Here is a 14,883-nt window from a genome sequence, read left to right on the forward strand (position 1 = left end):
CTTCAAGTCAAGGTCCTACAATGACAAAAGATCTTCTAGTCGAGAGCGAAACTGCTACAGTTGTGGAAGACCCGGACACTATTCCAATGAGTGTACGGCTCCCTACAAGAGAAGAGAAGATTCTCCAAAAAGAAGAAGCAAAGAATCACCACCAAGAGAGAGAAGGAGTAGAGATGATCATTATAAACGAAGATACTCACGGAGAAGCAAGGATTCGGAAAGGAAGGAAAAATCATCAAGGAGCTACACAAAACGAAGACATCAAGCTCATGTTGGTGAATGGGTATCCGGCTTCGACTCCGACAGCCACTCCGAGAGAAGTTATCACTCCGACTCCGAAGATACTCAAGATGAAGGTGTTGCCGGTCTAGCACTTGTGTCAACCAACTCCTACGACATATTTGACTCACCAAATTAAGGAATTGGAAGATGCTTCATGGCCAAAGGTCCTAAGGTAACACACCCCGAGTATGTTGATTTCAATAGTGATGAAGATGACTTGTTAGGTGATGATTTGCTTGTTGACAACTCTAGTGATGAATACTATGATGAAACGTCAATTAATCATGCTAATCAAGATAAAACGAATGACAATGATAAGGAGAAGATTGAGGCTCTAACTAAAGAACTAAACACTCTTAAGTTAGCTCATGAAACTATCTTCGAAGATCATTGAGAACTTTTAAGAGCTCATGAGAAATTACGCTTTGAAAAGCTCAATCTTGAGCAAGAGCATGAGTTCTTAAAAGCAATCAATGATGATCTCCGCAAGAAAAGTTCTTCTTACATTGCCAAGCGTTTACTCTTATCCACTTACATGCCTCAAGTCAAGTCTAGTAACAAGAACAAGAAAGATTCTTCCTCTAGCAGTAACAATGATCATGCTAAATCCAATATTGTTGCTTCTAGTAGTTCTCTTGATTCCACTAATGATTCTCTTAGCCAAGTTACACTTGAGCAAGAAAATAGCTTATTGAAGGGAATTATAGAGAAAGGAGTGTACAAAAGCCTTACCGGGAGTAAGCAATTCGAGGAAATTGTGCGCAAGCAAGGAATGCACCGGAAGAATCAAGGTGTTGGTTTTGAACGAAAATTCAATGCCAATGGAGTTGAGTGGGAAGAAGATCAATACCCCAAGACAAAGTTTGTTCCTCAACAAGAGAAGTCTGATACTTCTTTCAAGGGGACACAAGCTCAAGATGATCTTCCACCACAAGACTACAAGCGAAAAGGCAAGGACAAGCTTCAAGAGGAAATTGATGCATTTGAAGAAGCTCCTAAGACCTTAGTCAAGTGGATTCCCAAGACTACTTCAAGTTCCACTTCATCAAGTACGACTACAACTCCAAGGATTCCCATCAAGATGGTGTGGATCCAAAAGAAGAAGAACTAGAGAGTTCTTGAGGGTGACTCCGCCAACATACTTCACTCTTATCATTTTGGCAAGAACAAGTGCAATCAACTTCCACATCTTGCACTAGTTCAAGGAGTCACAAACCCTCTTGTTGGTAAGACAAGGGATAAGGTAACCTAAAAGTTTTCATGGACATCATCTTGTGTGTGCATCACTCTATGTCTATGGATATCCTTGTTTGTTCCTTGTGGGACTAACCCATGTAGGTATTGAAAGTGCAATTCACTCAAATGGATAGCTCCAAGTGATCTACATCAACATTGAGCATCCACATCTTCAACATCTACATGAAGTCATCATCGACAAAACCCGAGGTTAGTTCATCCCTCTAAGGGGGGATATCACATCTAGGGGGAGCTTTACTCTAAGACTTGAGCTAAAGCAACTCTAAAGATGTGAACACAACAATGCTTTATGTAAAACTGGTAACCCCACTTGAGCTTAAACGATGAGTATGACCTATGATCAAGTGTTCTCACTTGACTCCTAAGTCAATATACTCATATATAGATGACCTTGTCATCGCAAATTGCTTGATAGATGCTAGAATTGGTTATCCATGCCTTGTCACATATTTCATTTGCCATCTTATTGTGTGAGCATGATGGTTGCATATTTTACTCATTCGAGGACATCCACTTATTGTTTTGATTGTTTGGTTTTATTTCCTTTTGCCAAGTGGATGGACAAGAATGCCTAAGAACCTCCTCTAGCTATCTATGCTTTTCTCATCTCAAACTCTATTCATGCTACATCACAAAATTTGATCAAGTCAGATTCGAACCACTCTATGTGAGGAGCGCTCGGAGTCCTCGATTCTTCATAGACTTAAACTTCCAAAACCTCTTTATGATTCTCGGTCTGACCGATACCCTACTTTCGGTCCTACCGAGATCATTAAGTTGATCTAGGTTTTCGATCTCGGTGCAACTGATTTGAACCATTCGGTCACACCGAGTTGCAACAACTGTATACAGTTTTGCATCTCGGTGCCACCGAGTTGTTCCACTCGGTCACACCGACAAGGTCGGGCTATATATAGTCACGGGCAAAAATTTGGAAATTTCTCCGAACCCCTTCGCCCGCGCGATAGCCTGCTCTGCCAACTTGGTCTCCGGATCGTCTCCTCGCCGCTAGCCGCCTCCAGTCGCTGGTCTCCGTCGCCGTCAACGGAAATTCAACCCCTCCGTTGCCGCTGTAGCGAGTCTCCGCCGAACTAGGGTATGGACTCGATCCTTGTGCTATTCCCCAATCCGATTCTTAGCACATTGTGGTCATCATGATTCTTGCCACGTTTGTTAAACTTCTATCCAGTCAATGAACTCGTAGATTAGGTTTAATTCGAAAATTTTAGGGTTAGGTTTCCGCCGAAACCATCTCGGACCCACCGAGTTGAAAAACTCGATCCCACCGATTTGGCTTATGCCACTGCACAAGTGAGACTTGGTCTGACCGAGAATTACTTATCGGTGTGACCGATTTTGGAACTCTGTGAAACCCTAGCAGTCTCGGTGCCACCGAACTGTGACTCGGTCTGACCGATTTCACTAGTTTAGGTGCCAAAACTGCTTCGGTATCACCGAGTTTAGAAATTGGTAGATCCGAGATGCTTTCAGTGGGAAACTAAAACTAAGTTTTTGAATTATTATTTTGCAAAAATCTCTGCATTTTGTGATGCTTATCCACTCTATCTCATCTATAACCTATTCACAGGGTCAACAGTCAGAGTTTGCATCATGTCAGACCAAAGTGATAGCCAGAACTTGTCAGAGCAGCAAGTACAGATGAGTGAGGGCACTAGTCCCTCAAGTTCCTCAGATGATGGCAGCAGGAGCACCCCTAGCAATCTGCCTAAAGCTGCCACAAGACAGAGAAAGAAGAGAACCTCAGACTCAAAAGATGAGGATTATGTGGCAGAAGAGGAAGCAACTTCCAAGAGAGTTGAGCCAGCACAGGGCATAAAACCAGGGATGAAGATCAAAAGGCCAGCAGGCAGGCAGCCTATGTCAAAGGCCAGAGCTTCAACTGAGAAGCCCACTCCCATTGAGCCAGTTGCTGCTGAAGGCAAGAAGAGGAAAGAAGGGGTGAAGAAAACTGTAGCCAGAGTGCTTGGCAAGGCTTCCATCATGGAAGATGAGGAGGAAGAAGAAGAGGTAGCTGCACCAGCACCTAAGGCACCCAAGCTGATGGGTGATGCCATAAGAACAGGGGCAGCTGCTTCCAAGGCCAAGCCAGCTCCAAAGCCAAAGCCAAAGAGGAACACAAGAAGCATCCCGGCTACTGAGAAGAACAAGGCCCCAGTGCCTGAAGCTGCAGAAGAAGAAGAAGAGAATGTTCTTAGAAAGCTCAAGCCCAAGATCCCAGACCACAACGATGCTCATCCTGTGGCTGAGGATATGAAACTCAGGAGAGATTCAGGGCTCCAGAAGTGGAGAGAAGCAGACCCGTATGCTTCAAGGAGAAGGACTGCAGTTGACTACAGGTTTCACACCAAGGAGCAGCAAGACTTTTATGAGACAGTGCTGCTAGACAAGAAGCCAATTGTCTGTGATATGAGATGGGTTGATTGGCAATACATCAAGGACAACGAAGAGTACTACCCTGGAGTGCAGGACAACTTCAAGGCATGTGGAGTAGAGGACTTTGTTGGGCAGAAGCTCACAAAGTGGAACGAGGAACTCATCATGTAGTTCTACTCCACAGCCCATTTCTATCCAGATGGCAGGATTGTATGGATGTCATAGGGTACGAGGTACCAGTCTACAGTTGCTGAATGGGCTCAGCTGATTAATGCCCCAGAAGAGCATGACAATGACTTGGACATTTATGCCAAGAAGAAGATGGACCACAACTCAATGTCAAACATGTACAAGGAGATTCCAAATGAAGCACTTGATACGTTCAAGTTTGGCTCAGTACACTATCTTCTGTCAGGGCTGCCAACCATCAACTGGATTCTTAGGCACACCCTATTGCCCAAGTCTGGAGATCACAAGATGATCAGGGGCCACGCGATCAACTTGCTTCATATCTTTGACGTGCCACAGAAATTCAAAGTCATGAGCCTTATGATTGAAACAATCAAGAGGACAGCAGCAGACCAGAAAAGGAGCTATGGATATGCCCCACGGATTCAGGAGCTCATCAACTCTAAGATGGGCACGGGCATATACTTATTGGACAAGGAACACCTGCCCATCCGTCTAGACTTTGAAGATAATCAAGTGGTCATGACTGAGAATGAGCCATCATCTGCCCAAGCACAAGCCAAGAAGGAGAAGGCGAGGAAGGAGAAAGCTGCCAAGATGCCTACTCAAGAGGAGGCATCTGAATATTTCCTGAAAACCAAACAAGAGCAGCTTGGTTACTTGATTGCATCCACCCTGCGGATTGAGCAAGGACTAGCCACCCTAACTCAGAACCAGGCAAGCTTAGAGAGGATCATGGAACAAAAGTTCTATGACTTGGATGTCAAAGTGACAGAGATTCAGACTGCAGTGGAGTAGCTCTAGGATGACATGCAGGAGAGGAGAGGCAAGACTACAACTAATGCCTTTGCCAGAGTGCCACGAGGTCCGAGGTCGTCTGTAGTGCCAGTTGCTGACCCCAGAGCCACCACGTCTGCACCAGCTACAGCCTCAGTTCCACCAGCTCCAACATCCACTTCAGCCTCGACTCCGACCACGTCTACAGAAGGCTTCATCCTTGGAGTGCTCCAGACTCCACCACCACCTGAAGATCAAGCCTGAGTGTCGACTTAGCACTATGCATTTTCTAGGAACTTTTTGGTAACTTGTTGCCAAAGGGGGAGAAAATGTATAGATCATAGGCTTCGAGAGAGAGTGTTGCTTTTATTCTCTCATGTTTTATTTGGTGGTTTTTCAAACTTTGTTTGCTTTTGTGTGAGATACTATGTCATTGCTCGTGAGACATTGATGATCATGTGTTTGATCATAAGCTACACTTAATGTTTGCTTAATATTATCATCTTATCTATCTTATGTGATCATTCACTATTCTTGGTGATGAGTGCATGTATTTCGTTCTTATCATTTTAAGCGCTCCACCAAGATGTATGTGACATGGAAGAGTAACCCATGACTCTAACTCTTTGTGCATTTGCAGTCCAAAGCAAATTTTAAATATGCACAAATTTAGGGGGAACTCTTACTTGTCACATACTTCTCAAAGCGATGATATATTTCATGCTTATTATCATTTGTCGAAGCTTTGATCTATATGTTGTCATCAATTACCAAAAAGGGGGAAAATGAAAGTGCAACTATCCCTAGGTGGTTTTGGTAATTCATAACAACATATAGCTCATTGATCTAATGCTATTCCAAGATGACTATTTCAGGAAAGCTCAATGATTGGCATGGCATGGATGTGAAAGTGGAACCCTCAAAATGCTAAGGACAAAGGATTGGCTCAAGCTCAAAAGCTCAAGACTCTTCATTTTATATTTTAGTGATCCAAGATCACATTGAGTCTTTAGGAAAAGCCAATACTATCAAGGAGGGATGAGGTGTTGCTTAATGAGCCTCTTGCTTCATGTGCTTAGTGATATGCTCCAAAACCCTCAACCACTTTCCCATATCCACATATGACCTAAACCCTAAGCCAAACTCGGTCCTACCGATTCTTTCTATCCAGCGCCACCGAGTTTCACTTGTCATAAGCCACTGCCAAACCCTAGCAATTCGGTTCTACCGATAGGGATCTCGGTCTCACCGAGATGGGATTGCAAACTCTCTGTTTCCCTTTCGTAACTTTACGGTCTCACCAAAAGAGCAAATCGGTCCCACCGAGATTGCAGTGTAAACTCTCTGTTTCCTTTTTGTAACTTTTCGGTCTCACTGAAAGAGCAAATCGGTCCCACCGAGTTTACCTGACCAACTCTCTGGTTAGCTTATTACCAAACTCGGTCTCACCGAGTTTGTGTAATCGGTCTCACCGAGATTACGTTATGCCCAAACCCTAACCATATCGTTCCTACCGAGTTGCATGTCAGTCCCACCGAAAATCTCTAACGGTCACTAGGTTTACCTTTTCGGTCCGACCGAGTTTGTTGATTCGGTCCCACCGAGATTGGAAAACTGTGTGTAACGGTTGGATTTTGTGTGGAGGCTATATATACCCCTCCACCTCCTCTTCATTCGTGGAGAGAGCCATCAGAACACATACACAATTCCAACTCATATGTTCTGAGAGAGAACCACCTACTCATGTGTTGAGACCAAGATATTCCATTCCTACCATATGAATCTTGATCTCTAGCCTTCCCCAAGTTGCTTTCCACTCAAATCTTCTTTCCACAAAATCCAAATCCTATGAGAGAGAGAGTTGAGTGTTGGGGAGACTATCATTTGAAGCACAAGAGCAAGGAGTTCATCATCAACACACCATTTGTTACTTCTTGGAGAGTGGTGTCTCCTAGATTGGCTAGGTGTCACTTGGGAGCCTCCGACAAGATTGTGGAGTTGAACCAAGGAGTTTGTAAGGGCAAGGAGATCGCCTACTTCGTGAAGATCTACCACTAGTGAGGCAAGTCCTTCATGGGCGATGGCCATGGTGGGATAGACAAGGTTGCTACTTCGTGGACCCTTCGTGGGTGGAGCCCTCCGGGGACTTGCGCGACCGTTACCCTTCGTGGGTTGAAGTCTCCATCAACGTGGATGTAGGATAGCACCACCTATCCGAACCACGGGAAAAACATCCATGTCTCCAATTGTGTTTGAATTCTCCAAACCCTTCCCTTTACATTCTTGCAAGTTGCATGCTTTACTTTCCGCTGCCAATATACTCTTTGCATGCTTGCTTGAATTGTGTGATGATTGCTTGACTTGTCCTACAATAGCTAAAATCTGCCAAGAACTAAAATTGGAAAAAGGTTAAGTTTTTATTTGGTCAAGTAGTCTAATCACCCCCCCCCCTCTAGACATACTTTCGATCCTACAGTGGGATGAGTCTCAAAGAAAACATTATTGTCAGAAGTTAAATGAGACATAGATGCTAGATTTTTGTCGGCTTGAGGGACATGAAGGGCATATTTTAGAAGTACATCATGTCTTAGGCTAGGGGAATTAATAGAAGCTTGACCAATGTGACGAATTTCCATACATCCACCGCTTGTGGTGTGAATCTAGTCGTTGCCATGCTATCTCTCACGAAGAGCAAGCTTTTCTAGCTCGTTTGTGACATGATCCGTGGCACTGGAGTCCCATACCAGATTGTGTCACCGTCACCTCCTCCTTGCTCCCGGATGGCAGCAGCTGCATGTCATGCATCATGCACGTAGTCTTCATCAAATAGGTGCCAACACTCAATGACTTCGTGGCCCGGCTTCTTGCAGAGTTGGCACCTTGTTCAGCGAGTGTTAGAGGAGGAGCCATGGGTGTTATTGTTGTTGTAGCCACCACCAGATCACCACCTCCAGGACGAGGTTGACTCTGGCTGTTGCCACGCCCGCCATATCCGCTGTCGCGACCACGCCCTTGGTGACCACGGCCTCGGCCGCCATTGCCGCGATCACGGGAGATGCTGTTGACAGAAGATTGGTGATGGTTCATACCTTGCAGCAGGTTGAGCCGTGCCTCAAAGCTGAGGAGTTGGCTGTAGAGTTCTAGGGTGGTGACGAGCTCAACGCGGGCGGCAAGGGCTGACACCACCGAGTTGTACTCGAGATCCAGCCCCTTCAGAATATAGGAGGTCATCTCCTGATCGGACAGAGGTGTGCTGATGGTGGCGATTTCATCCGCCAACGCCTTGATCTTGGCAAGGTACTCCGCCATGGTGGAGTTCCCCTTCTGAAGATTGGCAAGCGCAATTCTGTTATTGACTTCTTGCGTCTGGGTTTGAGCAAGGAAGGTGGTTTGGATCGCCGTCCACACTTCAGCCGGTGTCTGGAGAGTCACCACCTGGGCAAGAACCTCACGGGAGAGAGATGCCATCAGATAACCTTGTAACTGTTGTTGTTGTGCATACCAGATCGTGTGGGCGTAGTTGAAGATATGCTCTTCTTTCCCGTCCTTGGTGACGGTGAGAGTGGCAGAGGCGTCGGGCTTGCGCCGTCCAGGAAGTGTTCCATCTGTGCTCCCTTAATCTGGGGTAGCACGATGGCCTTCTAGAGGAGGAAGTTTGTCCTCGTGAGCTTCTCTAATGGAGGTGCGCCAAGAGAGGTAGGGCTGCTGGAGGTGGAAGACGATCCAAAAGTAAGGCCTACGGATTGGGTGGATAGGGTGCTCATGATGGAGGCGATTATGGAGGCAGCGGTGGAAGCGGTGGTGGAAGCAGCGGTGCTGGCGGCGGTGCCTGCCATGGATTCCTCTCGGCGGCTCTCTTCTTTCTCTCGTGATCAACCAGATCGATCTATTCGAGGTAGGCTAGATGTACGAGAAGAAGGGCTCTGATACCATGCAAGGTATTGTGGGAAGCGTGTCTACCCCGTAGGGCCGCGTGTGGTTTAGTTGATAGAGGGCAAAGCATGCTGTGGCGTACAAGCATCAGACTATCGCAAGGATTCGTCCAGGTACATGAGATCGAGAGAGAAAGAGTATTGAGGAAGAAAGGAGTTTAAACAGATAACTATCTCTACATTGTCTAACAGTCACCGGCATGGACACCGCAGGGCGGGCGTCCCAGCAAACGATGTCGCCGCCATGTCGGCTACCTTCGGAGCCGTCGGCAGCAAGATCGTGGTCACAGGGAGAACACATCATGGGTATGGTGACGTAACAATCACCTTGGTCTACGACACCAAGATGGGGAGGGTGGACATTGAGGAGCCTCCGCCGGCCAGTTTCAAGTCGTCCCTATCCCGATACTACAAAATAAACTACCACTCCGTTGCTGTGAGGAACAAGCTCTACATGTTTGACAACGGCTGGAGTCCGCCGCACTGTCTCTGCGAGCAGCAGGGTGTGGAGTTCGGCCAGGGCGGACTTCACCGAAGAAGAAGACGAGACCATGTTAGATATGAGAGGACAGATCATGGAGTGGACCTGGAAGAATGGCCCCTTGTTCCCCAGCCACGAAGACTTGTGCTACGTCCAGCCAGTCCAGTCGCACGCGGTGCATCCTGACAGCTGCACCATATTCGTCTCCTGCTTTAGAGGTAGCAATAACGAATGGCGGAGACAGGGGGGTCTAGCAGGGGCCCTGCCCCCCCTGCCTATCTTACTATACGAATGATTGTATATGGTGGCTGTAGATGACATGAGAACTGTATATATCTATCGGCTGAATATACTACTCCCTCCGATCCAAAAATGTTTAAGACTGCGACATTTATTTTGGATTGAAGGGAGTATTAGCCATGCTCTAAATACATGTACAATTGAAAGATGATCTGAATTCAGATATTACTATGAAGGTAATACGTTATCACCATATAACAGACATGCATGTTAGCATCTCACCGGTGACAACTCCAGCTCCATCTTCCTTTGAAAAGGAAAAAAAAGGATAACTCCATCTTTTTTTGTTTAATAACTCAAATCCCAGGCGAAGAACCGCACATATGCTTATAGCCTTTAAGAAAGCATCAAGGCATGCACTCCGGCCGGACCTCAGCGGTCAAACACATGCTAGCCAATGTCAAGTGATGTCTGGTGCATGGACATGGGATTGGGATTGCATGGGGCTGTCAGGTACGAGAGAGATGGCAGCGTCGTGAAAGGTTACGACTGTTGACATAGAGTTGTTTTCTTTTTTGGGGGGAAACGGAAACCCCACGCAGGCAGGAGTAGTGAGATTTCGATGAAATTCACTGAATTTCAGTAATTTCAGCAGACACTGAAATATTATGTTTCATCCAAAATATTTCAGCAATTTCAGTATAGCGCAACAATTCCGATATTTTTCAAAATAGTTTTTAAATTTTCAATTTTTAATTGAATTCAAGTGAATATTTCGGTCATTTGGCTGAAATGCAAACTGAAATCACTGAAATTCACTGAATTTCAGTGATTTCGGTTGGTGCTGAAATTTTTCTGAAACTGAAATTGAAATCCATGGGCAGGACACGGTCCTTCCCATGGACCTGCCCATTTGCGTTATCTTTCAGGTGCAGGACAGATCGATCAAAGCTGGAACTGTTGGCCATGGCGTCAAGCACACTGTTCTGTTTAAGGAGCGGATGCACCGAGCTACTGGCATCGCCCAACAATATTGTAACTAACTAAGTTACACAAAAAGGTTACCACACACCATTGGTGATTAGCTAAGTTCAATCACGATCTATCTAGTGCCTTTGTTTTCCTCCAAGGTAACCTCATTCTATACCACCTTCCGATGAATGAAATTAGCTGTGTGACCCAGAAAACAGAACAAGTAAAATGTTTTTCGGTTGGCAAAGTCAGGAAGCACGAGAGTTGCAGGGAACAATAAACCATCTGACAGAATCAGCAACATTCGCTCTCTCGTCCTGTCGACAGTTAAGGTAATGGCAATCGACTTCTCCAACTAAGTAAGTCACAAAGAACAACAAGGAACTACTATTTCAGAGAAGAACCTACTATTTCAGAGCAAAACCGAAACGAGAGTACAATCTTCTGTGAAGCGATGGAGTTGTGGACGTTATCACCGTGGGACTATCGACGGTCAAATCATCACCGTGGGAGTTGCCTAACACCTCACGTGCATCGGCTACCTCGTCCTTCACCACATCATACTTCAGGCCCTTCTTGTCTGCAACATCGATGAAGATTGTCGAGCCCTTGCTAGCTTCCTTTTTGACAAGCATCTCCGAGATCACTGTCATCACATTATTCTACCCAGCTTCTTATGGGCCTTGCACCATACATCTACCAAATAGACAGCACATTCGATTCTGTTAGAGACACAATTAGGAAAAAAAAACTCAGTTTGCTCACACCATATGTAGCAAGGAGAAGTATGATTCCGTTAGAGAGTGAATATGCACAATTGTGAGAAAATGGAGTTTGATCACACCATAGTTAAGAACAACATATACTTACTGGGTTGTATGACTCTGACAAAATGACGTCCAATGCGCCGTCACTCACAGATAAAGATATGCCCTTTTTTGCTACCCTGGTGGTGGCTCTCTTCATTTGGATTTTCACAACCTCCATTAGTTGATCATGCGAAAACGGGTCAAACACAACAATCTGGCTTAACCTGTTCAGAAGCTCTGGCTTGAAATATTGATGTACCTACAAATGAACAATTAATTCAAGCCATAAACATATTTCAGAGAATATGTACTATTTGTGTCAAGATCAAACCTTTTTCATTAGAAGGTCCCGTGCATCTTTCATTGTGTTTTCACCCCGAATTCCTGCAATTAGGTGCTCTGCACCTAGATTTGAGGTCATAATGATGACTGTGTTCTTGAAATCTACCTTACGACCTTTGCCATCAGTCAAGACACCATCATCAAGTAGCTGAAGAAATACATTTAATACCGAGGGATCGGCCTTCTCCACTTCATCAAAGAGGATGACACAGTATGGACGGCTCCGGACTTTCTCAGTCAATTGTCCACCATCATGGTAACCATGATAACTTTAAGGTGTTATATATAAAAGAAGTGGGTTGTATTAGTAAAACTTAAGATTGAATGACAAACCATAAGTTGATAATGCAATGTGGAAAGTGCACGTAATGTAAACTTAAACCTTGAGGGTGCTCCAATGAGGCGCATCACAGATCTAGAATTGACGTATTCAGACATATCAAATCGAAGCAACATCTTTTCATTGTCAAACAACTGTTCGGCGAGAGCTTTTGCAAGCTCTGTCTTTCCAACACCGGTCGAACCCAAGAAAAGGAAAGAACCTATTGGTTGTCCAGGTGGATCAAGACCAGCCCTCGAACGTAACACCGCTTGCACAACTAAATTGACAGCTTCATTCTGACCAACAACTCGTTCGTGCAATCTATCTGCAAGATGGATTAGCTTTTCAGTCTCTTCTGCATCAAGTGACGTGACAGGAATTCCAGTCCACCGATTGACAACCTTCAAAAGTAAAAGATTCAAGCGCAATGACACAATTAGGCATATCATATTACATTGAAACAATTAGGCATATTAGTAATGTGAAAAGCAATGCTACCTGTGCGACATGATCAGGGCTAACAAATGCTTGTCCTCCTTTTGTGCTTGTGCAAGCCTCGTCAATCAGATCAATCGCCTTATCAGGAAATTGTCGGCCGGTGACATAGCGGCCAGCGAGCTGCGCCGCAGCAACAATTGCAGCATCCTGAATTTTGATGCCATGATGCTCCTCGAAATGCTTCTTTAGACCCCGGAGGATGCCAACGGTCGCCTGCTCGCTCGGCTCATCCACATGCACCTTCTGAGACATCGGCTCATCAATTGTTAGCAGCTTCCAGCAACAATGGTCGCTCTTGTTTGGGAGATGGGTCGTTCATCAGGTATGCCGTATACACATCAGGTTTATTGAGCTGTATTACGAAAGAACTTAATCGCAAGTTTCCGTTTCTTATGCTGCAAGCAGCAACGGAAACATTTTTTTTCTTTTCTAATTATTATTCTGGTTTTGTTGGCCAAGAAATCTGCCAGCAAAATGGATTCGCTAAGCCCTAAAAAAATGATTCGCTAATGTTTCTCTTTCCTAATTAACTTTTTATTATTTCTTTCCTAATTAAATTCCTCGTGCTAAAATATTACTACTAATGTATATCTCTGCTCCTTCTCTCCCATGTCAGACGCCCTGCTGGATGCAGCGCCGCCGGCAACATCCACGTGCATATGCCTTGCGCACTGAGCATGATGGTGGTGCAAGATCATGGCCTAGACAACGGAGGCATCTGTATGTGCTTCTAGACGAGATGAACTCGGGGCACGGCCCTGTTCAAGAATTCATCCGATTAATCAGTGTATGACCACCAAAGCTCTGGCTCGTCTCCATGCCCGTGCGCACCGCACGCCTCGCCGCTATTACCGCGTCGAGCCTCTGCTGTTCCGGTCGAGTCTCAAGGGTCGCTAAACCACACTACTCGACCCCCACTGCAGGAGTGAATTGTAAAAAATATCGACACTTCAGACAAGGTTTGCAGGAACCACACATTTATGGAAGTGTGCCAATAAGCACTAATTTTTTTCACATTTTTTTGCAAAAAACACTAGTTGATGGCTTAGACCGTTTTAAACATGATTATGACATGCGGGTCCCGCAAATGACGACGTGGCGTGACGGTTCAGGATAGACACTGTTAGGTGAGGGTTTTTCTAGATTTACAAAATTGACCCTGTAATTTTACAAATACCCTCTTAATCAAAAAACAAAAAAGTAATCGGCTCCTAGATTTGTCTCACCGTTGACTCATGTCGCCTGGGCCGATGGAGCTCGAGCTCGAGCCACCCGAGCAGCTCACCTGGAGCATAGGCGTCGGCGCCTCTGCTCACGCCCACATGCGGCCAGCGCGGCTTCTCTTGCTTGTTCCCGTCCCTGCTGCTGCTCGCGCACGGCGTCGCAGCACGCGCCCATGCGCGGCCGGTGCGGCGGCGGCTGTTGCTCATTCCCGTCCATGCCGCTGCTCGCTCATGGGGTCACGGCACGCGCCCACACGCGGCCGGGGCGGCTGCTGCTGCTCGTTCCCATCCCGCCTGCTGCTTGTGGCCCGAGCTGGTGCTCTCGCCCACACACGGCCGGCGCGGCGCTACCCGTGCGCGCCAGCGCGGCCGCTACTTGTGCCCGTCGCGGCCCGCGCCAGTGCTGCCTGTGCGCATCTCGGCCTCCACCACTCGAAGCTCCGAGCTGACCAACAGCATGCCCGCATGGTCGGGGCCGCCACAGCTCACGCCCATGCGCGACCGACGCGGCTGCTGCTCGCGCCCGTCGCGGCCGACGCCGCTGCCGCCCGTGCGCACATCGGCCTCCACCGCTCCGAGCTGACCCGATGGCCTCGACCCGCACGCCGGCGTGCTCGTGCTTCACCGGCTCGGACATCAGTCAACGGCGGCGCAGCTTGCGAGGCCGGGAGGAAGGGGACAGCAGTGTTGGGAGAGGTGGCTGGCTGTTTTGTTTTTTAAGGAGTTTTTGGCAAAAAAGAACGTATAACAACGTCTGTCTTGAACCGTTACGCCACGTCAACAAAAGTGGGCTCCATCTATCATAATCGTCATTAAATGAGCTAAAGCAGTCAACTAGTGTTTTTTATAAAAAATATAAAAAAAATAGTACTTTTGGCACAATTCCGTAAATGTGTGGTTCCTGCAAACCTTGCATGAAGTGTCGATATTTTTTGCAATTCACTCCCCACTACAGAGTACCACCGGTCATCACCAACCTATGACGAGTTTCACGCTTGCATCAGACCACTGGGCTCTAGTCCGAACTGCATGTCACTCGCTTTTCCCTCTTGCCGAATAGGCTTCGATTTCATGTATCCTTACACCGTAGCCCCTCAATCCAGCTCCACCTTCAACATGACTCCATGGTAGATGATCAGTCCACCCCTCGCGTCCCGTTAACTTC

At 46.4% G+C, this 14,883-nt stretch overlaps 1 pseudogene; it reads right to left on the reverse strand.

Moving 5' to 3' along the window:
• Nucleotides 1-10,367: 10,367 nt before the first annotated feature.
• Nucleotides 10,368-13,935, reverse strand: LOC119283808 (annotated as a pseudogene).
• Between the last annotated feature and the right edge of the window lie 948 nt (nt 13,936-14,883).

This window comes from Triticum dicoccoides, chromosome 4A, assembly GCF_002162155.2.
Source record: "Triticum dicoccoides isolate Atlit2015 ecotype Zavitan chromosome 4A, WEW_v2.0, whole genome shotgun sequence".
NCBI classification, from domain to species: domain Eukaryota; kingdom Viridiplantae; phylum Streptophyta; class Magnoliopsida; order Poales; family Poaceae; genus Triticum; species Triticum dicoccoides.